At 40.5% G+C, this 22,376-nt stretch overlaps 15 non-coding genes across 15 annotated transcripts; all 15 read left to right on the top strand.

Annotated features, from left to right (window-relative positions):
* The first annotated feature begins 152 nt into the window (after positions 1-152).
* Positions 153-315, top strand: LOC135043316 (U1 spliceosomal RNA). The gene has a single exon (XR_010236214.1). It is a non-coding gene; the product is annotated as a U1 spliceosomal RNA (small nuclear RNA).
* Positions 316-986: 671 nt separating this feature from the next.
* On the top strand, positions 987-1,150 carry LOC135043305 (U1 spliceosomal RNA). Its single transcript, XR_010236204.1, has one exon. It is a non-coding gene; the product is annotated as a U1 spliceosomal RNA (small nuclear RNA).
* Positions 1,151-1,302: 152 nt separating this feature from the next.
* On the top strand, positions 1,303-1,465 carry LOC135043324 (U1 spliceosomal RNA). Its single transcript, XR_010236222.1, has one exon. It is a non-coding gene; the product is annotated as a U1 spliceosomal RNA (small nuclear RNA).
* Positions 1,466-2,136: 671 nt separating this feature from the next.
* LOC135043304 (U1 spliceosomal RNA) lies at positions 2,137-2,300 on the top strand. Its single transcript, XR_010236203.1, has one exon. It is a non-coding gene; the product is annotated as a U1 spliceosomal RNA (small nuclear RNA).
* A 152-nt stretch (positions 2,301-2,452) lies between these two features.
* LOC135043321 (U1 spliceosomal RNA) lies at positions 2,453-2,615 on the top strand. The gene has a single exon (XR_010236219.1). It is a non-coding gene; the product is annotated as a U1 spliceosomal RNA (small nuclear RNA).
* A 671-nt stretch (positions 2,616-3,286) lies between these two features.
* Positions 3,287-3,450, top strand: LOC135043313 (U1 spliceosomal RNA). Its single transcript, XR_010236212.1, has one exon. It is a non-coding gene; the product is annotated as a U1 spliceosomal RNA (small nuclear RNA).
* A 152-nt stretch (positions 3,451-3,602) lies between these two features.
* Positions 3,603-3,765, top strand: LOC135043285 (U1 spliceosomal RNA). The gene has a single exon (XR_010236186.1). It is a non-coding gene; the product is annotated as a U1 spliceosomal RNA (small nuclear RNA).
* Positions 3,766-4,436: 671 nt separating this feature from the next.
* On the top strand, positions 4,437-4,600 carry LOC135043294 (U1 spliceosomal RNA). The gene has a single exon (XR_010236193.1). It is a non-coding gene; the product is annotated as a U1 spliceosomal RNA (small nuclear RNA).
* Positions 4,601-4,752: 152 nt separating this feature from the next.
* On the top strand, positions 4,753-4,915 carry LOC135043327 (U1 spliceosomal RNA). Its single transcript, XR_010236225.1, has one exon. It is a non-coding gene; the product is annotated as a U1 spliceosomal RNA (small nuclear RNA).
* A 671-nt stretch (positions 4,916-5,586) lies between these two features.
* LOC135043303 (U1 spliceosomal RNA) lies at positions 5,587-5,750 on the top strand. The gene has a single exon (XR_010236202.1). It is a non-coding gene; the product is annotated as a U1 spliceosomal RNA (small nuclear RNA).
* Positions 5,751-5,902: 152 nt separating this feature from the next.
* LOC135043330 (U1 spliceosomal RNA) lies at positions 5,903-6,065 on the top strand. Its single transcript, XR_010236228.1, has one exon. It is a non-coding gene; the product is annotated as a U1 spliceosomal RNA (small nuclear RNA).
* A 671-nt stretch (positions 6,066-6,736) lies between these two features.
* LOC135043310 (U1 spliceosomal RNA) lies at positions 6,737-6,900 on the top strand. Its single transcript, XR_010236209.1, has one exon. It is a non-coding gene; the product is annotated as a U1 spliceosomal RNA (small nuclear RNA).
* A 152-nt stretch (positions 6,901-7,052) lies between these two features.
* On the top strand, positions 7,053-7,215 carry LOC135043320 (U1 spliceosomal RNA). The gene has a single exon (XR_010236218.1). It is a non-coding gene; the product is annotated as a U1 spliceosomal RNA (small nuclear RNA).
* Positions 7,216-7,886: 671 nt separating this feature from the next.
* LOC135043293 (U1 spliceosomal RNA) lies at positions 7,887-8,050 on the top strand. The gene has a single exon (XR_010236192.1). It is a non-coding gene; the product is annotated as a U1 spliceosomal RNA (small nuclear RNA).
* A 152-nt stretch (positions 8,051-8,202) lies between these two features.
* Positions 8,203-8,365, top strand: LOC135043288 (U1 spliceosomal RNA). Its single transcript, XR_010236188.1, has one exon. It is a non-coding gene; the product is annotated as a U1 spliceosomal RNA (small nuclear RNA).
* Positions 8,366-22,376: the final 14,011 nt, after the last annotated feature.

Raw genomic sequence — 22,376 nt, 5'->3', positions numbered from 1 at the left:
GTCAGCTCTGTTAAAAGTCAGATTTCTTTGTCTCAGATCTTCCTCTAGCCTTGTTCCTCTTTCGAGAGTTCCCTTGTGCTGCCTCAGTTGGATCTCCTTCACTTGACAGGGGGGTTCCCGAGCAGCGACCCTCCCCAGCTCTAGCCCAACTCCTACTTACCTGCCAGGTGAGATACTATGATCATGAAGGTGCTTCTCCCAGGGCAAGGCTCACCCATTGCACTCTGGGTGTGCTGCTCCTGCAATTTCCCCAAATGTGGGACACTTGACTGCATAATTTGTGATTCCTCTGGTCGGCTCTCGTATAATTCAGATCTCTTTGTCTCAGGTCTCTCTCCAGCCTAGTTTGCTGTCTGTTTCCACTTCTCTTTTCTTGAGCCGCTCCCTTCTATGCCCTTGCGCACTATCCTGACTTCTCCCATCTGCTTACTTTGTGCCTTCCAACGCACAATGCATACTACAGGTAGTGCTGCAGGGCCCACACCCTTTTACATGCTTTACAGAACAGCTCTGGAGCTGTTACAGTGCCCAGCTGCTGCAAGAAATCATCTTGAATGCTTCAGGGGCTGGGGCATAGCCAACATGAGCCCCACACCGAAGGAGGGTGGAGATGTTTAATGCGAATTAAGGGTCATCCAAGCGCCACAAAAGGACGCCATGCCCTGCACATCCCTTTTTTCTTTTCATATGCAGACGAGGGTTGAAGCCAACTTTGACCCACTGCTTGGATGACATCACCATATGCAAATCCATCTGCTGCAGGCCTTCCCCCAGGAATGCTTACACTAGTTGTTGCATTTGGTTTGTTGTTTGGGGGTGCTTCAGTATTAGGCAGCCTTCTGCCCTCCCATGTTCATCTGAAAATATGTGTTCTCCCTGCAGTTGTTGTCCCCAGATGAGAGTTCCCTTGTGCTGCCTCAGTTGAATCTCCTTTACTTGACAGAGATGTGCCTGAGCAGCGGCCCTCCCCAGCCCTATCCCAAATCATACTTATTTTGCATAGGAGATACCATGGTCATGAAGATTGTTCTCCCAGGGTGAGGTTCATTCATTGCATTCTGGGTATGCTGACCCCTGTGATTTCCCCAAATGTGGGAAACTCGACTGCATTATTTGTGGTAGTGGGGGACTGTGTTTGGGCTTTCCTCTGCTCAGCTCTGGTAAAAGTCAGATTTCTTTGTCTCAGATCTTCCTCTAGCCTTGTTCTTCTTTCGAGAGTTCCCTTGTGCTGCCTCAGTTGGATCTCCTTCACTTGACAGGGGGGTGCCCGAGCAGCGACCCACCCCAGCTCTAGCCCAACTCCTACTTACCTGCCAGGTGAGATACTATGATCAGGAAGGTGCTTCTCCCAGGGCAAGGCTCACCCATTGCACTCTGGGTGTGCTGCTCCTGTGATTTCCCCAAATGTGGGAAACTTGACTGCATAATTTGTGTTTCCTCTGGTCGGCTCTCGTATAATTCAGATCTCTTTGTCTCAGGTCTTTCTCCAGCCTAGTTTGCTGTCTGTTTCCACTTCTCTTTTCTTGAGCCGCTCCCTTCTATGCCCTTGCGCACTATCCTGACCTCTCCCGTCTGCTTACTTTGTGCCTTCCAACGCACAATGCATACTACAGGTAGTGCTGCAGGGCCCACACCCTTTTACATGCTTTACAGAACAGCTCTGGAGCTGTTACAGTGCCCAGCTGCTGCAAGAAATCATCTTGAATGCTTCAGGGGCTGGGGCAAAGCCAACATGAGCCCCACACCGAAGGAGGGTGGAGATGTTTAATGCGAATTAAGGGTCATCCAAGCGCCACAAAAGGACGCCATGCCCTGCACATCCCTTTTTTGTTTTCATATGCAGACGAGGGTTGAAGCCAACTTTGACCCACTGCTTGGATGACATCACCATATGCAAATCCATCTGCTGCAGGCCTTCCCCCAGGAATGCTTACACTAGTTGTTGCATTTGGTTTGTTGTTTGGGGGTGCTTCAGTATTAGGCAGCCTTCTGCCCTCCCATGTTCATCTGAAAATATGTGTTCTCCCTGCAGTTGTTGTCCCCAGATGAGAGTTCCCTTGTGCTTCCTCAGTTGAATCTCCTTTACTTGACAGAGCTGTGCCTGAGCAGCGGCCCTCCCCAGCCCTATCCCAAATCATACTTATTTTGCATAGGAGATACCATGGTCATGAAGATTGTTCTCCCAGGGTGAGGTTCATTCATTGCATTCTGGGTATGCTGACCCCTGTGATTTCCCCAAATGTGGGAAACTCGACTGCATTATTTGTGGTAGTGGGGGACTGTGTTTGTGCTTTCTTCTGGTCAACTCTGGTAAAAGTCAGATTTCTTTGTCTCAGATCTTCCTCTAGCCTTGTTCTTCTTTCGAGAGTTCCCTTGTGCTGCCTCAGTTGGATCTCCTTCACTTGACAGGGGGGTGCCCGAGCAGCGACCCTCCCCAGCTCTAGCCCAACTCCTACTTACCTGCCAGGTGAGATACTATGATCAGGAAGGTGCTTCTCCCAGGGCAAGGCTCACCCATTGCACTCTGGGTGTGCTGCTCCTGCGATTTCCCCAAATGTGGGACACTTGACTGCATAATTTGTGTTTCCTCTGGTCGGCTCTCGTATAATTCAGATCTCTTTGTCTCAGGTCTCTCTCCAGCCTAGTTTGCTGTCTGTTTCCACTTCTCTTTTCTTGAGCCGCTCCCTTCTATGCCCTTGCGCACTATCCTGACTTCTCCCGTCTGCTTACTTTGTGCCTTCCAACGCACAATGCGAACTACAGGTAGTGCTGCAGGGCCCACACCCTTTTAGTTGCCTTACAGAGCAGCTCTGGAGCTGTTACAGTGCCCAGCTGCTGCAAGAAATCAGCTTGAATGCTTCAGGTGCTGGGGCATAGCCAACATGAGCCCCACACCTAAGGAGGGTGGAGGTGTTTAATGCGAATTAGGGGTCATGCAAGCGCCGAAAAAGGCCGCCATGCCCTGCACATCCCTTTTTTCTTTTCATATGCAGACGAGGGTTGAAGCCAACTTTGACCCACTGCTTGGATGACATCACCATATGCAAATCCATCTGCTGCAGGCCTTCCCCCAGGAATGCTTGCACTAGTTGTTGCATTTGGTTTGTTGTTTGGGGGTGCTTCAGTATTAGGCAGCCTTCTGCCCTCCCATGTTCATCTGAAAATATGTGTTCTCCCTGCAGTTGTTGTCCCCAGATGAGAGTTCCCTTGTGCTGCCTCAGTTGAATCTCCTTTACTTGACAGAGATGTGCCTGAGCAGCGGCCCTCCCCAGCCCTATCCCAAATCATACTTATTTTGCATAGGAGATACCATGGTCATGAAGATTGTTCTCCCAGGGTGAGGTTCATTCATTGCATTCTGGGTATGATGACCCCTGTGATTTCCCCAAATGTGGGAAACTCGACTGCATTATTTGTGGTAGTGGGGGACTGTGTTTGTGCTTTCTTCTGGTCAACTCTGGTAAAAATCAGATTTCTTTGTCTCAGATCTTCCTCTAGCCTTGTTCCTCTTTCGAGAGTTCCCTTGTGCTGCCTCAGTTGGATCTCCTTCACTTGACAGGGGGGTACCCGAGCAGCGACCCTCCCCAGCTCTAGCCCAACTCCTACTTACCTGCCAGGTGAGATACTATGATCATGTAGGTGCTTCTCCCAGGGCAAGGCTCACCCATTGCACTCTGGGTGTGCTGCCCCTGTGATTTCCCCAAATGTGGGAAACTTGACTGCATAATTTGTGTTTCCCCTGGTCGTCTCTCGTATAATTCAGATCTCTTTGTCTCAGGTCTCTCTCCAGCCTAGTTTGCTGTCTGTTTCCACTTCTCTTTTCTTGAGCCGCTCCCTTCTATGCCCTTGCGCACTATCCTGACTTCTCCCGTCTGCTTACTTTGTGCCTTCCAACACACAATGCAAACTACAGGTAGTGCTGCAGGGCCCACACCCTTTTACTTGCCTCACAGAGCAACTCTGGAGCTGTTACAGTACCCAGCTGCTGCAAGAAATCAGCTTGAATGCTTCAGGGGCTGGGGCATTGCCAACATGAGCCCCACACCGAAGGAGGGTGGAGGTGTTTAATGCGAACTAAGGGTCACCTAAGCGCCGCAAAAGGCCGCCATGCCCTGCACGCCCCTTTTCTCTTTTCATATGCAGACGAGGGTTGAAGCCAACTTTGACCCACTGCTTGGATGGCATTACCATATGCAAATCAATCTGCTGCAGGCCTTCCCCCAGGAATGCTTGCACTAGTTGTTGCATTTGGTTTGTTGTTTGGGGGTGCTTCGGTATTAGGCAGCCTTCTGCCCTCCCATGTTCATCTGAAAATATGTGTTCTCCCTGCAGTTGTTGTCCCCAGATGAGAGTTCCCTTGTGCTGCCTCAGTTGAATCTCCTTTACTTGACAGAGATGTGCCTGAGCAGCGGCCCTCCCCAGCCCTATCCCAAATCATACTTATTTTGCATAGGAGATACCATGGTCATGAAGATTGTTCTCCCAGGGTGAGGTTCATTCATTGCATTCTGGGTATGCTGACCCCTGTGATTTCCCCAAATGTGGGAAACTCGACTGCATTATTTGTGGTAGTGGGGGACTGTGTTTGTGCTTTCCTCTGCTCAGCTCTGGTAAAAGTCAGATTTCTTTGTCTCAGATCTTCCTCTAGCCTTGTTCTTCTTTCGAGAGTTCCCTTGTGCTGCCTCAGTTGGATCTCCTTCACTTGACAGGGGGGTGCCCGAGCAGCGACCCTCCCCAGCTCTAGCCCAACTCCTACTTACCTGCCAGGTGAGATACTATGATCAGGAAGGTGCTTCTCCCAGGGCAAGGCTCACCCATTGCACTCTGGGTGTGCTGCTACTGCGATTTCCCCAAATGTGGGAAACTTGACTGCATAATTTGTGTTTCCTCTGGTCGGCTCTCGTATAATTCAGATCTCTTTGTCTCAGGTCTTTCTCCAGCCTAGTTTGCTGTCTGTTTCCACTTCTCTTTTCTTGAGCCGCTCCCTTCTATGCCCTTGCGCACTATCCTGACCTCTCCCGTCTGCTTACTTTGTGCCTTCCAACGCACAATGCATACTACAGGTAGTGCTGCAGGGCCCACACCCTTTTACATGCTTTAAAGAACAGCTCTGGAGCTGTTACAGTGCCCAGCTGCTGCAAGAAATCATCTTGAATGCTTCAGGGGCTGGGGCATAGCCAACATGAGCCCCACACCGAAGGAGGGTGGAGATGTTTAATGCGAATTAAGGGTCATCCAAGCGCCACAAAAGGACGCCATGCCCTGCACATCCCTTTTTTCTTTTCATATGCAGACGAGGGTTGAAGCCAACTTTGACCCATTGCTTGGATGACATCACCATATGCAAATCCATCTGCTGCAGGCCTTCCCCCAGGAATGCTTACACTAGTTGTTGCATTTGGTTTGTTGTTTGGGGGTGCTTCAGTATTAGGCAGCCTTCTGCCCTCCCATGTTCATCTGAAAATATGTGTTCTCCCTGCAGTTGTTGTCCCCAGATGAGAGTTCCCTTGTGCTGCCTCAGTTGAATCTCCTTTACTTGACAGAGATGTGCCTGAGCAGCGGCCCTCCCCAGCCCTATCCCAAATCATACTTATTTTGCATAGGAGATACCATGGTCATGAAGATTGTTCTCCCAGGGTGAGGTTCATTCATTGCATTCTGGGTATGCTGACCCCTGTGATTTCCCCAAATGTGGGAAACTCGACTGCATTATTTGTGGTAGTGGGGGACTGTGTTTGTGCTTTCTTCTGGTCAACTCTGGTAAAAGTCAGATTTCTTTGTCTCAGATCTTCCTCTAGCCTTGTTCTTCTTTCGAGAGTTCCCTTGTGCTGCCTCAGTTGGATCTCCTTCACTTGACAGGGGGGTGCCCGAGCAGCGACCCTCCCCAGCTCTAGCCCAACTCCTACTTATCTGCCAGGTGAGATACTATGATCAGGAAGGTGCTTCTCCCAGGGCAAGGCTCACCCATTGCACTCTGGGTGTGCTGCTCCTGCGATTTCCCCAAATGTGGGACACTTGACTGCATAATTTGTGTTTCCTCTGGTCGGCTCTCGTATAATTCAGATCTCTTTGTCTCAGGTCTCTCTCCAGCCTAGTTTGCTGTCTGTTTCCACTTCTCTTTTCTTGAGCCGCTCCCTTCTATGCCCTTGCGCACTATCCTGACTTCTCCTGTCTGCTTACTTTGTGCCTTCCAACGCACAATGCGAACTACAGGTAGTGCTGCAGGGCCCACTCCCTTTTAGTTGCCTTACAGAGCAGCTCTGGAGCTGTTACAGTGCCCAGCTGCTGCAAGAAATCAGCTTGAATGCTTCAGGTGCTGGGGCATAGCCAACATGAGCCCCACACCTAAGGAGGGTGGAGGTGTTTAATGCGAATTAGGGGTCATGCAAGCGCCGCAAAAGGCCGCCATGCCCTGCACATCCCTTTTTTCTTTTCATATGCAGACGAGGGTTGAAGCCAACTTTGACCCACTGCTTGGATGACATCACCATATGCAAATCCATCTGCTGCAGGCCTTCCCCCAGGAATGCTTGCACTAGTTGTTGCATTTGGTTTGTTGTTTGGGGGTGCTTCAGTATTAGGCAGCCTTCTGCCCTCCCATGTTCATCTGAAAATATGTGTTCTCCCTGCAGTTGTTGTCCCCAGATGAGAGTTCCCTTGTGCTGCCTCAGTTGAATCGCCTTTACTTGACAGAGATGTGCCTGAGCAGCGGCCCTCCCCAGCCCTATCCCAAATCATACTTATTTTGCATAGGAGATATCATGGTCATGAAGATTGTTCTCCCAGGGTGAGGTTCATTCATTGCATTCTGGGTATGATGACCCCTGTGATTTCCCCAAATGTGGGAAACTCGACTGCATTATTTGTGGTAGAGGGGGACTGTGTTTGTGCTTTCCTCTGGTCAGCTCTGGTAAAAGTCAGATTTCTTTGTCTCAGATCTTCCTCTAGCCTTGTTCTTCTTTCGAGAGTTCCCTTGTGCTGCCTCAGTTGGATCTCCTTCACTTGACAGGGGGGTGCCCGAGCAGCGACCCTCCCCAGCTCTAGCCCAACTCCTACTTACCTGCCAGGTGAGATACTATGATCAGGAAGGTGCTTCTCCCAGGGCAAGGCTCACCCATTGCACTCTGGGTGTGCTGCTCCTGCGATTTCCCCAAATGTGGGACACTTGACTGCATAATTTGTGTTTCCTCTGGTCGGCTCTCGTATAATTCAGATCTCTTTGTCTCAGGTCTCTCTCCAGCCTAGTTTGCTGTCTGTTTCCACTTCTCTTTTCTTGAGCCGCTCCCTTCTATGCCCTTGCGCACTATCCTGACTTCTCCCGTCTGCTTACTTTGTGCCTTCCAACGCACAATGCGAACTACAGGTAGTGCTGCAGGGCCCACACCCTTTTACTTGCCTTACAGAGCAGCTCTGGAGCTGTTACAGTGCCCAGCTGCTGCAAGAAATCAGCTTGAATGCTTCAGGTGCTGGGGCATAGCCAACATGAGCCCCACACCTAAGGAGGGTGGAGGTGTTTAATGCGAATTAGGGGTCATGCAAGCGCCGCAAAAGGCCGCCATGCCCTGCACATCCCTTTTTTCTTTTCATATGCAGACGAGGGTTGAAGCCAACTTTGACCCACTGCTTGGATGACATCACCATATGCAAATCCATCTGCTGCAGGCCTTCCCCCAGGAATGCTTGCACTAGTTGTTGCATTTGGTTTGTTGTTTGGGGGTGCTTCAGTATTAGGCAGCCTTCTGCCCTCCCATGTTCATCTGAAAATATGTGTTCTCCCTGCAGTTGTTGTCCCCAGATGAGAGTTCCCTTGTGCTGCCTCAGTTGAATCTCCTTTACTTGACAGAGATGTGCCTGAGCAGCGGCCCTCCCCAGCCCTATCCCAAATCATACTTATTTTGCATAGGAGATACCATGGTCATGAAGATTGTTCTCCCAGGGTGAGGTTCATTCATTGCATTCTGGGTATGCTGACCCCTGTGATTTCCCCAAATGTGGGAAACTCGACTGCATTATTTGTGGTAGTGGGGGACTGTGTTTGTGCTTTCCTCTGGTCAGCTCTGGTAAAAGCCAGATTTCTGTGTCTCAGATCTTCCTCTAGCCTTGTTCTTCTTTCGAGAGTTCTCTTGTGCTGCCTCAGTTGGATCTCCTTCACTTGACAGGGGGGTGCCCGAGCAGCGACCCTCCTCAGCTCTTGCCCAACTCCTACTTACCTGCCAGGTGAGATACTATGATCATGAAGGTGCTTCTCCCAGGGCAAGGCTCACCCATTGCACTCTGTGTGTGCTGCTCCAGCTATTTCCCCAAATGTGGGAAACTCGACTGCATAATTTGTGTTTCCCCTGGTCGGCTCTCGTATAATTCAGATCTCTTTGTCTCAGGTCTCTCTCCAGCCTAGTTTGCTGTCAGTTTCCACTTCTCTTTTCTTGAGCCGCTCCCTTCTATGCCCTTGCGCACTATCCTGACTTCTCCCGTCTGCTTACTTTGTGCCTTCCAGCGCACAATGCGAACTACAGGTAGTGCTGCAGGGCCCACACCCTTTTAGTTGCCTTACAGAGCAGCTCTGGAGCTGTTACAGTGCCCAGCTGCTGCAAGAAATCAGCATGAATGTTCTTCGTTGATTGATGGAAGAAACATCTTACAAAAACTCTCCAGATTATTGACTTTTTAAAGTTTTTCTAGGAAACGTTCTAGATGAATGCTTATTAGCGTTTGTCAGAATGTAAGTTTGCAAAGTGTCTCTGTGGCGCAATCAGTTAGCGTGTTCGGTTATTATCTAAAAGGTTGGTGGTTCAATCCCACCCAGGGACGTAATTTACCTTGTGATCAGATTTTGGTGATCTTAAAGTAGACAAGTCAAAATTTCAAACCCCCTGTTATGGTGTGGGTACCTGGCCTTCCCTGATGTAATCAGAGTTAGATTTGATTCAGTGATTTTATAAAAACAGCTAGGAAGCACAATTTAGCAGTAGGTTGCAGAGAAAAAAAAAATATGCTGGCAGAAAAATCCAATTGAGTGAATAAACAGCTCTTCATTTTCTGGCTTTATTTTTATGCTAACAAATTTGTTCTCTGAAAAGTGTCCACAAAGCCAAGTCTCTGATTAACACCTTTGTAAGGATGGTTTTTCACCTATTACTAAATTAAACTTGCTTCATTGGAAAGGCAGCAAGATGCATCCTCATTTCAATGTCTACTGAAATAATACAGGTTGACACCAGGAAACATTAACGGCACTGCATCCTTGCTGCTTTCTCATGTGGAAGTCTGTTTAATGTGAAAACAAGGTGATATCTAATTAGCACACAGGTAAGCAATTAAGAAAATCTTTATTTAAGGGTGAAGATGTTTCTCACAAAATCGTTGCCCCAATGCATCATTGAAATTCAACCTGGAAAGATGATTTTAATATATCACTTGTACATTTTGTATTGCTCTTCTGGTGACAATGTAGTTTGTTTTTGTCAATTACCATTTTAATAATAGGGTAAAGAAAATTAAGTGGATTTTTGAAAGAAAACAATACTGTCAATATACTATTAAAACAAATTAAAATGGTAAAAGTTATTGTACTTTAAGTAAAAATAAAAGAGCAAAAATATCCATCCCAGTTTTGGATTACTTTAATTACCAAAAAAATGCATATAGCAAAGGATAGTTTCAATCTGCCTACCTCTGGGTTATGGGCCCAGCATGCTTCCATTGCAGTACTCTGCTGCACATGTAAGTGCAAGAGATCCTGAAGCACTCACTCATCATGGGAAAGTACCAATGTGTTTCTTTGTTGGTTGATGGAAGAAACATCTTACAAAAACTCTCCAGATTATTGACTTTTTAAAGTTTTTCTAGGAAACGTTCTAGATGAATGCTTATTAGCCTTTGTCAGTATGTACTTTTTGCAAAGTGTCTCTGTGGCGCAATTGGTTAGTGTGTACGGCTATTAACCAAAAGGTTGGTGGTTAAATCCTACCCAGGGACGTAATTGACCTTGTGATCAGATTTTGGTAATATTTAAGTAGACAAGTCAAAATTTCAAACCCCCTCTTATTGTGTAGGGTACCTAGCCTTCTCTGATGTAATCAGAGTTAGATTTGATTCAGTGATTTTATAAAAACAGCTAGGAAGCACAATTTAGCAGTGGGTTGCAGAGAAAAAGAAATATGCTGGCAAAAAAATCCAATTGAGTGATTAAACAGCTCTTCATTTCTGGCTTTATTTTTATGCTAACAAATTTGTTCTCTGAAAAGTGTCCACAAAGCCAAGTCTCTGATTAACACCTTTGTAGGGATGGTTTTTCACGTATTACTAAATTAAACTTGCTTCATTGGAAAGGCAGCAAGATGCATCCTCATTTCAATGTCTACTGAAATAATACAAGTTGACACCAGGAAACATTAACGCCACTGCATCCTTGCTGCTTTCTCATGTGGAAGTCTGTTTAATGTGAAAACAAGGTGATATCTAATTAGCACACAGGTAAGGAATTAAGAAAATCTTTATTTAAGGGTGAAGATGTTTCTCACAAAATCGTTGCCCCAATGCATCATTGAAATTCAAGCTGGAAAGATGATTTTAATATATCACTTGTACATTTTGTATTGCTCTTCTGGTGACAATGTAGTTTGTTTTTGTCAATTACCATTTTAATAATAGGGTAAAGAAAATTAAGTGGATTTTTGAAAGAAAACAATACTGTCAATATACTATTAAAACAAATTAAAATGGTAAAAGTTATTGTACTTTAAGTAAAAATAAAAGAGCAAAAATATCAATCCCAGTTTTGGATTACTTTAATTAACAAAAAAAAATGCATATAGCAAAGGATAGTTTCAATCTGCCTACCTCTGGGTTATGGGCCCAGCATGCTTCCATTGCAGTACTCTGCTGCACATGTAAGTGCAAGAGATCCTGAAGCACTCACTCATCATGGGAAAGTACCAATGTGTTTCTTCGTTGGTTGATGGAAGAAACATCTTACAAAAACTCTCCAGATTATTGACTTTTTAAAGTTTTTCTAGGAAACGTTCTAGATGAATGCTTATTAGCCTTTGTCAGTATGTACTTTTGCAAAGTGTCTCTGTGGCGCAATTAGTTAGTGTGTAAGGCTATTAATCAAAAGGTTGGTGGTTCAATCTCACCCAGGAATGTAATTGACCTTGTGATCAGATTTTGGTGATATTTAAGTAGACAAGTCAAAATTTCAAACCCCCTCTTATTGTGTAGGGTACCTGGCCTTCTCTGATGTAATCAGAGTTAGATTTGATTCAGTGATTTTATAAAAAACAGCTAGGAAGCACAATTTAGCAGTGGGTTGCAGATAAAAAAAATATGCTGGCAGAAAAATCCAATTGAGTGATTAAACAGCTCTTCATTTTCTGGCTTTATTTTTATGCTAACAAATTTGTTCTCTGAAAAGTGTCCACAAAGCCATGTCTCTGATTAACACCTTTGTAGGGATGGTTTTTCACCTATTACTAAATTAAACTTGCTTCATTGGAAAGGCAGCAAGATGCATCCTCATTTCAATGTCTACTGAAATAATACAGGTTGACACCAGGAAACATTAACGCCACTGCATCCTTGCTGCTTTCTCATGTGGAAGTTTGTTTAATGTGAAAACAATGTGATATCTAATTAGCACACAGGTAAGGAATTAAGAAAATCTTTATTTAAGGGTGAAGATGTTTCTCACAAAATCGTTGCCCCAATGCATCATTGAAATTCAAGCTGGAAAGATGATTTTAATATATCACTTGTACATTTTGTATTGCTCTTCTGGTGACAATGTAGTTTGTTTTTGTCAATTACCATTTTAATAATAGGGTAAAGAAAATTAAGTGGATTTTTGAAAGAAAACAATACTGTCAATATACTATTAAAACAAATTAAAATGGTAAAAGTTATTGTACTTTAAGTAAAAATAAAAGAGCAAAAATATCAATCCCAGTTTTGGATTACTTTAATTAACAAAAAAAAATGCATATAGCAAAGGATAGTTTCAATCTGCCTACCTCTGGGTTATGGGCCCAGCATGCTTCCATTGCAGTACTCTGCTGCACATGTAAGTGCAAGAGATCCTGAAGCACTCACTCATCATGGGAAAGTACCAATGTGTTTCTTCATTGGTTGATGGAAGAAACATCTTACAAAAACTCTCCAGATTATTGACTTTTTAAAGTTTTTCTAGGAAACGTTCTAGATGAATGCTTATTAGCCTTTGTCAGTATGGACTTTTGCAAAGTGTCTCTGTGGCGCAATTGGTTAGTGTGTAAGGCTATTAACCAAAAGGTTGGTGGTTCAATCCCACCCAGGGACGTAATTGACCTTGTGATCAGATTTTGGTGATATTTAAGTAGACAAGTCAAAATTTCAAACCCCATCTTATTGTGTAGGGTACCTGGCCTTCTCTGATGTTATCAGAGTTAGATTTGATTCAGTGGTTTTATAAAAAACAGCTAGGAAGCACAATTTAGCAGTGGGTTGCAGAGAAAAAAAATATGCTGGCAAAAAAATCCAATTGAGTGATTAAACAGCTCTTCATTTTCTGGTTTATTTTTATGCTAACAAATTTGTTCTCTGAAAAGTGTCCACAAAGCCAAGTCTCTGATTAACACCTTTGTAGGGATGGTTTTTCACCTATTACTAAATTAAACTTGCTTCATTGGAAAGGCAGCAAGATGCATCCTCATTTCAATGTCTACTGAAATAATACAGGTTGACACCAGGAAACATTAACGCCACTGCATCCTTGCTGCTTTCTCATGTGGAAGTCTGTTTAATGTGAAAACAAGGTGATATCTAATTAGCACACAGGTAAGGAATTAAGAAAATCTTTATTTAAGGGTGAAGATGTTTCTCACAAAATCGTTGCCCCAATGCATCATTGAAATTCAAGCTGGAAAGATGATTTTAATATATCACTTGTACATTTTGTATTGCTCTTCTGGTGACAATGTAGTTTGTTTTTGTCAATTACCATTTTAATAATAGGGTAAAGAAAATTAAGTGGATTTTTGAAAGAAAACAATACTGTCAATATACTATTAAAACAAATTAAAATGGTAAAAGTTATTGTACTTTAAGTAAAAATAAAAGAGCAAAAATATCAATCCCAGTTTTGGATTACTTTAATTAACAAAAAAAAATGCATATAGCAAAGGATAGTTTCAATCTGCCTACCTCTGGGTTATGGGCCCAGCATGCTTCCATTGCAGTACTCTGCTGCACATGTAAGTGCAAGAGATCCTGAAGCACTCACTCATCATGGGAAAGTACCAATGTGTTTCTTCGTTGGTTGATGGAAGAAACATCTTACAAAAACTCTCCAGATTATTGACTTTTTAAAGTTTTTCTAGGAAACGTTCTAGATGAATGCTTATTAGCCTTTGTCAGTATGTACTTTTGCAAAGTGTCTCTGTGGCGCAATTAGTTAGTGTGTAAGGCTATTAATCAAAAGGTTGGTGGTTCAATCTCACCCAGGAATGTAATTGACCTTGTGATCAGATTTTGGTGATATTTAAGTAGACAAGTCAAAATTTCAAACCCCCTCTTATTGTGTAGGGTACCTGGCCTTCTCTGATGTAATCAGAGTTAGATTTGATTCAGTGATTTTATAAAAAACAGCTAGGAAGCACAATTTAGCAGTGGGTTGCAGATAAAAAAAATATGCTGGCAGAAAAATCCAATTGAGTGATTAAACAGCTCTTCATTTTCTGGCTTTATTTTTATGCTAACAAATTTGTTCTCTGAAAAGTGTCCACAAAGCCATGTCTCTGATTAACACCTTTGTAGGGATGGTTTTTCACCTATTACTAAATTAAACTTGCTTCATTGGAAAGGCAGCAAGATGCATCCTCATTTCAATGTCTACTGAAATAATACAGGTTGACACCAGGAAACATTAACGCCACTGCATCCTTGCTGCTTTCTCATGTGGAAGTTTGTTTAATGTGAAAACAATGTGATATCTAATTAGCACACAGGTAAGGAATTAAGAAAATCTTTATTTAAGGGTGAAGATGTTTCTCACAAAATCGTTGCCCCAATGCATCATTGAAATTCAAGCTGGAAAGATGATTTTAATATATCACTTGTACATTTTGTATTGCTCTTCTGGTGACAATGTAGTTTGTTTTTGTCAATTACCATTTTAATAATAGGGTAAAGAAAATTAAGTGGATTTTTGAAAGAAAACAATACTGTCAATATACTATTAAAACAAATTAAAATGGTAAAAGTTATTGTACTTTAAGTAAAAATAAAAGAGCAAAAATATCAATCCCAGTTTTGGATTACTTTAATTAACAAAAAAAAATGCATATAGCAAAGGATAGTTTCAATCTGCCTACCTCTGGGTTATGGGCCCAGCATGCTTCCATTGCAGTACTCTGCTGCACATGTAAGTGCAAGAGATCCTGAAGCACTCACTCATCATGGGAAAGTACCAATGTGTTTCTTCATTGGTTGATGGAAGAAACATCTTACAAAAACTCTCCAGATTATTGACTTTTTAAAGTTTTTCTAGGAAACGTTCTAGATGAATGCTTATTAGCCTTTGTCAGTATGGACTTTTGCAAAGTGTCTCTGTGGCGCAATTGGTTAGTGTGTAAGGCTATTAACCAAAAGGTTGGTGGTTCAATCCCACCCAGGGACGTAATTGACCTTGTGATCAGATTTTGGTGATATTTAAGTAGACAAGTCAAAATTTCAAACCCCATCTTATTGTGTAGGGTACCTGGCCTTCTCTGATGTTATCAGAGTTAGATTTGATTCAGTGGTTTTATAAAAAACAGCTAGGAAGCACAATTTAGCAGTGGGTTGCAGAGAAAAAAAATATGCTGGCAAAAAAATCCAATTGAGTGATTAAACAGCTCTTCATTTTCTGGTTTATTTTTATGCTAACAAATTTGTTCTCTGAAAAGTGTCCACAAAGCCAAGTCTCTGATTAACACCTTTGTAGGGATGGTTTTTCACCTATTACTAAATTAAACTTGCTTCATTGGAAAGGCAGCAAGATGCATCCTCATTTCAATGTCTACTGAAATAATACAGGTTGACACCAGGAAACATTAACGCCACTGCATCCTTGCTGCTTTCTCATGTGGAAGTCTGTTTAATGTGAAAACAAGGTGATATCTAATTAGCACACAGGTAAGGAATTAAGAAAATCTTTATTTAAGGGTGAAGATGTTTCTCACAAAATCGTTGCCCCAATGCATCATTGAAATTCAAGCTGGAAAGATGATTTTAATATATCACTTGTACATTTTGTATTGCTCTTCTGGTGACAATGTAGTTTGTTTTTGTCAATTACCATTTTAATAATAGGGTAAAGAAAATTAAGTGGATTTTTGAAAGAAAACAATACTGTCAATATACTATTAAAACAAATTAAAATGGTAAAAGTTATTGTACTTTAAGTAAAAATAAAAGAGCAAAAATATCAATCCCAGTTTTGGATTACTTTAATTAACAAAAAAAAATGCATATAGCAAAGGATAATTTCAATCTGCCTACCTCTGGGTTATGAGCCCAGCATGCTTCCATTGCAGTACTCTGCTGCACATGTAAGTGCAAGAGATCCTGAAGCACTCACTCATCATGGGAAAGTACCAATGTGTTTCTTCGTTGGTTGATGGAAGAAACATCTTAAAAAACTCTCCAGATTATTGACTTTTTAAAGTTTTTCTAGGAAACGTTCTAGATGAATGCTTATTAGCCTTTGTCAGTATGTACTTTTGCAAAGTGTCTCTGTGGCGCAATTGGTTAGTGTGTAAGGCTATTAACAAAAGGTTGGTGGTTCAATCCCACCCAGGAATGTAATTGACCTTGTGATCAGATTTTGGTGATATTTAAGTAGACAAGTCAAAATTTCAAACCCCCTCTTATTGTGTAGGGTACCTGGCCTTCTCTGATGTAATCAGAGTTAGATTTGATTCAGTGATTTTATAAAAAACAGCTAGGAAGCACAATTTAGCAGTGGGTTGCAGATAAAAAAAATATGCTGGCATAAAAATACAATTGAGTGATTAAACAGCTCTTCATTTTCTGGCTTTATTTTTATGCTAACAAATTTGTTCTCTGAAAAGTGTCCACAAAGCCAAGTCTCTGATTAACACCTTTGTAGGGATGGTTTTTCACCTATTACTAAATTAAACTTGCTTCATTGGAAAGGCAGCAAGATGCATCCTCATTTCAATGTCTACTGATATAATACAGGTTGACACCAGGAAACATTAACGCCACTGCATCCTTGCTGCTTTCTCATGTGGAAGTCTGTTTAATGTGAAAACAAGGTGATATCTAATTAGCACACAGGTAAGGAATTAAGAAAATCTTTATTTAAGGGTGAAGATGTTTCTCACAAAATCGTTGCCCCAATGCATCATTGAAATTCAAGCTGGAAAGATGATTTTAATATATCACTTGTACATTTTGTATTGCTCTTCTGGTGACAATGTAGTTTGTTTTTGTCAATTACCATTTTAATAATAGGGTAAAGAAAATTAAGTGGATTTTTGAAAGAAAACAATACTGTCAATATACTATCAAAACAAATTAAAATGGTAAAAGTTATTGTACTTTAAGTAAAAATAAAAGAGCCAAAATATCAATCCCAGTTTTGGATTACTTTAATTAACAAAAAAAATGCATATAGCAAAGGATAGTTTCAATCTGCCTACCTCTGGGTTATGGGCCCAGCATGCTACTATTGCAGTACTCTGCTGCACATGTAAGTGCAAGAGATCCTGAAGCACTCACTCATCATGGGAAAGTACCAATGTGTTTCTTCATTGGTTGATGGAAGAAACATCTTACAAAAACTCTCCAGATTATTGACTTTTTAAAGTTTTTCTAGGAAACGTTCTAGATGAATGCTTATTAGCCTTTGTCAGTATGTACTTTTGCAAAGTGTCTCTGTGGCGCAATTGGTTAGTGTGTAAGGCTATTAACCAAAAGGTTGGTGGTTCAATCCCACCCAGGGACGTAATTGACCTTGTGATCAGATTTTGGTGATATTTAAGTAGACAAGTCAAAATTTCAAACCCCATCTTATTGTGTAGGGTACCTGGCCTTCTCTGATGTAATCAGAGTTAGATTTGATTCATTGATTTTATAAAAACAGCTAGGAAGCACAATTTAGCAGTGGTTTGCAGAGAAAAAAAATATGCTGGCAGAAAAATCCAATTGAGTGATTAAACAGATCTTCATTTTCTGGCTTTATTTTTATGCTAACAAATTTGTTCTCTGAAAAGTGTCCACAAAGCCAAGTCTCTGATTAACACCTTTGTAAGGATGGTTTTTCACCTATTACTAAATTAAACTTGCTTCATTGGAAAGGCAGCAAGATGCATCCTCATTTCAATGTCTACTGAAATAATACAGGTTGACACCAGGAAACATTAACGCCACTGCATCCTTGCTGCTTTCTCATGTGGAAGTCTGTTTAATGTGAAAACAAGGTGATATCTAATTAGCACACAGGTAAGGAATTAAGAAAATCTTTATTTAAGGGTGAAGATGTTTCTCACAAAATCGTTGCCCCAATGCATCATTGAAATTCAAGCTGGAAAGATGATTTTAATATATCACTTGTACATTTTGTATTGCTCTTCTGGTGACAATGTAGTTTGTTTTTGTCAATTACCATTTTAATAATAGGGTAAAGAAAATTAAGTGGATTTTTGAAAGAAAACAATACTGTCAATATACTATTAAAACAAATTAAAATGGTAAAAGTTATTGTACTTTAAGTAAAAATAAAAGAGCAAAAATATCAATCCCAGTTTTGGATTACTTTAATTAACAAAAAAAATGCATATAGCAAAGGATAATTTCAATCTGCCTACCTCTGGGTTATGAGCCCAGCATGCTTCCATTGCAGTACTCTGCTGCACATGTAAGTGCAAGAGATCCTGAAGCACTCACTCATCATGGGAAAGTACCAATGTGTTTCTTCATTGATTGATGGAAGAAACATCTTACAAAAACTCTCCAGATTATTGACTTTTTAAAGTTTTTCTAGGAAACGTTCTAGATGATTGCTTATTAGCCTTTGTCAGTATGTACTTTTGCAAAGTGTCTCTGTGGCGCAATTGGTTAGTGTGTAAGGCTATTAACCAAAAGGTTGGTGGTTCAATCCCACCCAGGGACGTAATTGACCTTGTGATCAGATTTTGGTGATATTTAAGTAGACAAGTCAAAATTTCAAACCCCATCTTATTGTGTAGGGTACCTGGCCTTCTCTGATGTAATCAGAGTTAGATTTGATTCATTGATTTTATAAAAACAGCTAGGAAGCACAATTTAGCAGTGGTTTGCAGAGAAAAAAAATATGCTGGCAGAAAAATCCAATTGAGTGATTAAACAGCTCTTCATTTTCTGGCTTTATTTTTATGCTAACAAATTTGTTCTCTGAAAAGTGTCCACAAAGCCAAGTCTCTGATTAACACCTTTGTAAGGATGGTTTTTCACCTATTACTAAATTAAACTTGCTTCATTGGAAAGGCAGCAAGATGCATCCTCATTTCAATGTCTACTGAAATAATACAAGTTGACACCAGGAAACATTAACGCCACTGCATCCTTGCTGCTTTCTCATGTGGAAGTCTGTTTAATGCGAAAACAAGGTGATATCTAATTATCACACAGGTAAGGAATTAAGAAAATCTTTATTTAAGGGTGAAGATGTTTCTCACAAAATCGTTGCCCTAATGCATCATTGAAATTCAAGCTGGAAAGATGATTTTAATATATCACTTGTACATTTTGTATTGCTCTTCTGGTGACAATGTAGTTTGTTTTTGTCAATTACCATTTTAATAATAGGGTAAAGAAAATTAAGTGGATTTTTGAAAGAAAACAATACTGTCAATATACTATCAAAACAAATTAAAATGGTAAAAGTTATTGTACTTTAAGTAAAAATAAAAGAGCCAAAATATCAATCCCAGTTTTGGATTACTTTAATTAACAAAAAAAATGCATTAAGCAAAGGATAGTTTCAATCTGCCTACCTCTGGGTTATGGGCCCAGCATGCTTCCATTGCAGTACTCTGCTGCACATGTAAGTGCAAAAGATCCTGAAGCACTCACTCATCATGGGAAAGTACCAATGTGTTTCTTCATTGGTTGATGGAAGAAACATCTTACAAAAACTCTCCAGATTATTGACTTTTTAAAGTTTTTCTAGGAAACGTTCTAGAGGAATGCTTATTAGATTTTGTCAGTATGTACTTTTGCAAAGTGTCTCTGTGGCGCAATTGGTTAGTGTGTAAGGCTATTAACCAAAAGGTTGGTGGTTCAATCCCACCCAGGGACGTAATTGACCTTGTGTTCAGATTTTGGTGATCTTTAAGTAGACAAGTCAAAATTTCAAACCCCCTCTTATTGTGTAGGGTACCTGGCCTTCTCTGATGTTATCAGAGTTAGATTTGATTCAGTGATTTTATAAAAAACAGCTAGGAAGCACAATTTAGCAGTGGGTTGCAGAGAAAAAAATATGCTGGCAAAAAAATCCAATTGAGTGATTAAACAGCTCTTCATTTTCTGGTTTATTTTTTTGCTAACAAATTTGTTCTCTGAAAAGTGTCCACAAAGCCAAGTCTCTGATTAACACCTTTGTAGGGATGGTTTTTCACCTATTACTAAATTAAACTTGCTTCATTGGAAAGGCAGCAAGATGCATCCTCATTTCAATGTCTACTGAAATAATACAGGTTGACACCAGGAAACATTAACGCCACTGCATCCTTACTGCTTTCTCATGTGGAAGTCTGTTTAATGCGAAAACAAGGTGATATCTAATTAGCACACAGGTAAGGAATTAAGAAAATCTTTATTTAAGGGTGAAGATGTTTCTCACAAAATCGTTGCCCCAATGCATCATTGAAATTCAAGCTGGAAAGATGATTTTAATATATCACTTGTACATTTTGTATTGCTCTTCTGGTGACAATGTAGTTTGTTTTTGTCAATTACCATTTTAATAATAGGGTAAAGAAAATTAAGTGGATTTTTGAAAGAAAACAATACTGTCAATATACTATTAAAACAAATTAAAATGGTAAAAGTTATTGTACTTTAAGTAAAAATAAAAGAGCAAAAATATCAATCCCAGTTTTGATTACTTAAATTAACAAAAAAAAATGCATATAGCAAAGAATAGTTTCAATCTGCCTACCTCTGGGTTATGGGTCCAGCATGCTTCCATTGCAGTACTCTGCTGCACATGTAAGTGCAAGAGATCCTGAAGCACTCACTCATCATGGGAAAGTACCAATGTGTTTATTTGTTGGTTGATGGAAGAAACATCTTACAAAAACTCTCCAGATTATTGATTTTTTAATGTTTTTCTAGGAAACGTTCTAGATGTATGCTTATTAGCCTTTGTCAGTATGTACTTTTCGCAAAGTGTCTCTGTGGCGCAATCGGTTAGTGTGTTCGGCTATTAACCAAAAGGTTGGTGGTTCAATCCCACCCAGGGACGTAATTGACCTTGTGGTCAGATTTTGGTGATATTTAAGTAGACAAGTCAAATTTCAAACCCCCTCTTATTGTGTAGGGTACCTGGCCTTCTCTGATGTAATCAGAGTTAGATTTGATTCAGTGATTTTATAAAAAACAGCTAGGAAGCACAATTTAGCAGTGGGTTGCAGAGAAAAAAAATATGCTGGCAGAAAAATCCAATTGAGTGATTAAACAGCTCTTCATTTTCTGGCTTTATTTTTATGCTAACAAATTTGTTCTCTGAAAAGTGTGCACAAAGCCAAGTCTCTGATTAACACCTTTGTAAGGATGGTTTTTCACCTATTACTAAATTAAACTTGCTTCATTGGAAAGGCAGCAAGATGCATCCTCATTTCAATGTCTACTGAAATAATACAAGTTGACACCAGGAAACATTAACGCCACTGCATCCTTGCTGCTTTCTCATGTGGAAGTCTGTTTAATGTGAAAACAAGGTGATATCTAATTAGCACACGGGTAAGGAATTAAGAAAATCTTTATTTAAGGGTGAAGATGTTTCTCACAAAATTGTTGACCCAATGCATCATTGAAATTCATGCTGGAAAGATGAATTTAATATATCACTTGTACATTTTGTATTGCTCTTCTGGTGACAATGTAGTTTGTTTTTGTCAATTACCATTTTAATAATAGGGTAAAGAAAATGAAGTGGATTTTTGAAAGAAAACAATACTGTCAATATACTATTAAAACAAATTAAAATGGTAAAAGTTATTGTACTTTAAGTAAAAATAAAAGAGCCAAAATATCAATCCCAGTTTTGGATTACTTTAATTAACAAAAAAAAATGCATATAGCAGAGGATAGTTTCAATCTGCCTACCTCTGGGTTATGGGCCCAGCATGCTTCCATTGCTGTACTCTGCTGCACATGTAAGTGCAAGAGATCCTGAAGCACTCACTCATCATGGGAAAGTACCAATGTGTTTCTTCGTTGGTTGATAGAAGAAACATCTTACAAAAACTCTCCAGATTATTGACTTTTTTAAGTTTTTCTAGGAAACGTTTTAGATGAATGCTTATTAGCATTTGTCAGTATGTACTTTTGCAAAGTGTATCTGTGGCGCAATCAGTTAGTGTGTACGGCTATTAACCAAAAGGTTGGTGGTTCAATCCCACCCAGGGACGTAATTGACCTTGTTATCAGATTTTGGTGATCTTTAAGTAGACAAGTCAAATTTCATACCCCCTGTTATTGTGTAGGGTACCTGGCCTTCTCAGATGTAATCAGAGTTAGATTTAATTCAGTGATTTTATAAAAACATCTAGGAAGCACAATTTAGCAGTGGGTTGCAGAGAAAAAGAAATATGCTGGCAAAAAAATCAAATTGCGTGATTAAACAGCTCTTCATTTTCTGGCTTTATTTTTATGCTAACAAATTTGTTCTCTGAAAAATGTCCACAAAGCCAAGTCTCTGATTAACACCTTTGTAGGGATGGTTTTTCACCTATTACTAAATTAAACTTGCTTCATTGGAAAGGCAGCAAGATGCATCCTCATTTCAATGTCTACTGAAATAATACAGGTTGAAACCAGGAAACATTAACGCCACTGCATCCTTGCTGCTTTCTCATGTGGAAGTCTGTTTAATGTGAAAACAAGGTGATATCTAATTAGCACACAGGTAAGGAATTACGAAAATCTTTATTTAAGGGTGAAGATGTTTCTCACAAAATTGTTGCCCCAATGCATCATTGAAATTCAAGCTGGAAAGATGATTTTAATATATCACTTGTACATTTTGTATTGCTCTTCTGGTGACAATGTAGTTTTTTTTGTCAATTACCATTTTAATAATAGGGTAAAGAAAATTAAGTGGATTTTTGAAAGAAAACTATACTGTCAATATA

This window comes from Pseudophryne corroboree, unplaced genomic scaffold, assembly GCF_028390025.1.
Source record: "Pseudophryne corroboree isolate aPseCor3 unplaced genomic scaffold, aPseCor3.hap2 scaffold_853, whole genome shotgun sequence".
Classification (NCBI taxonomy): Eukaryota; Metazoa; Chordata; class Amphibia; order Anura; family Myobatrachidae; genus Pseudophryne; species Pseudophryne corroboree.
The sequence above is the reverse complement of the archived record's forward strand: the minus strand, read 5'-3'. Positions and strand labels throughout refer to the sequence as shown.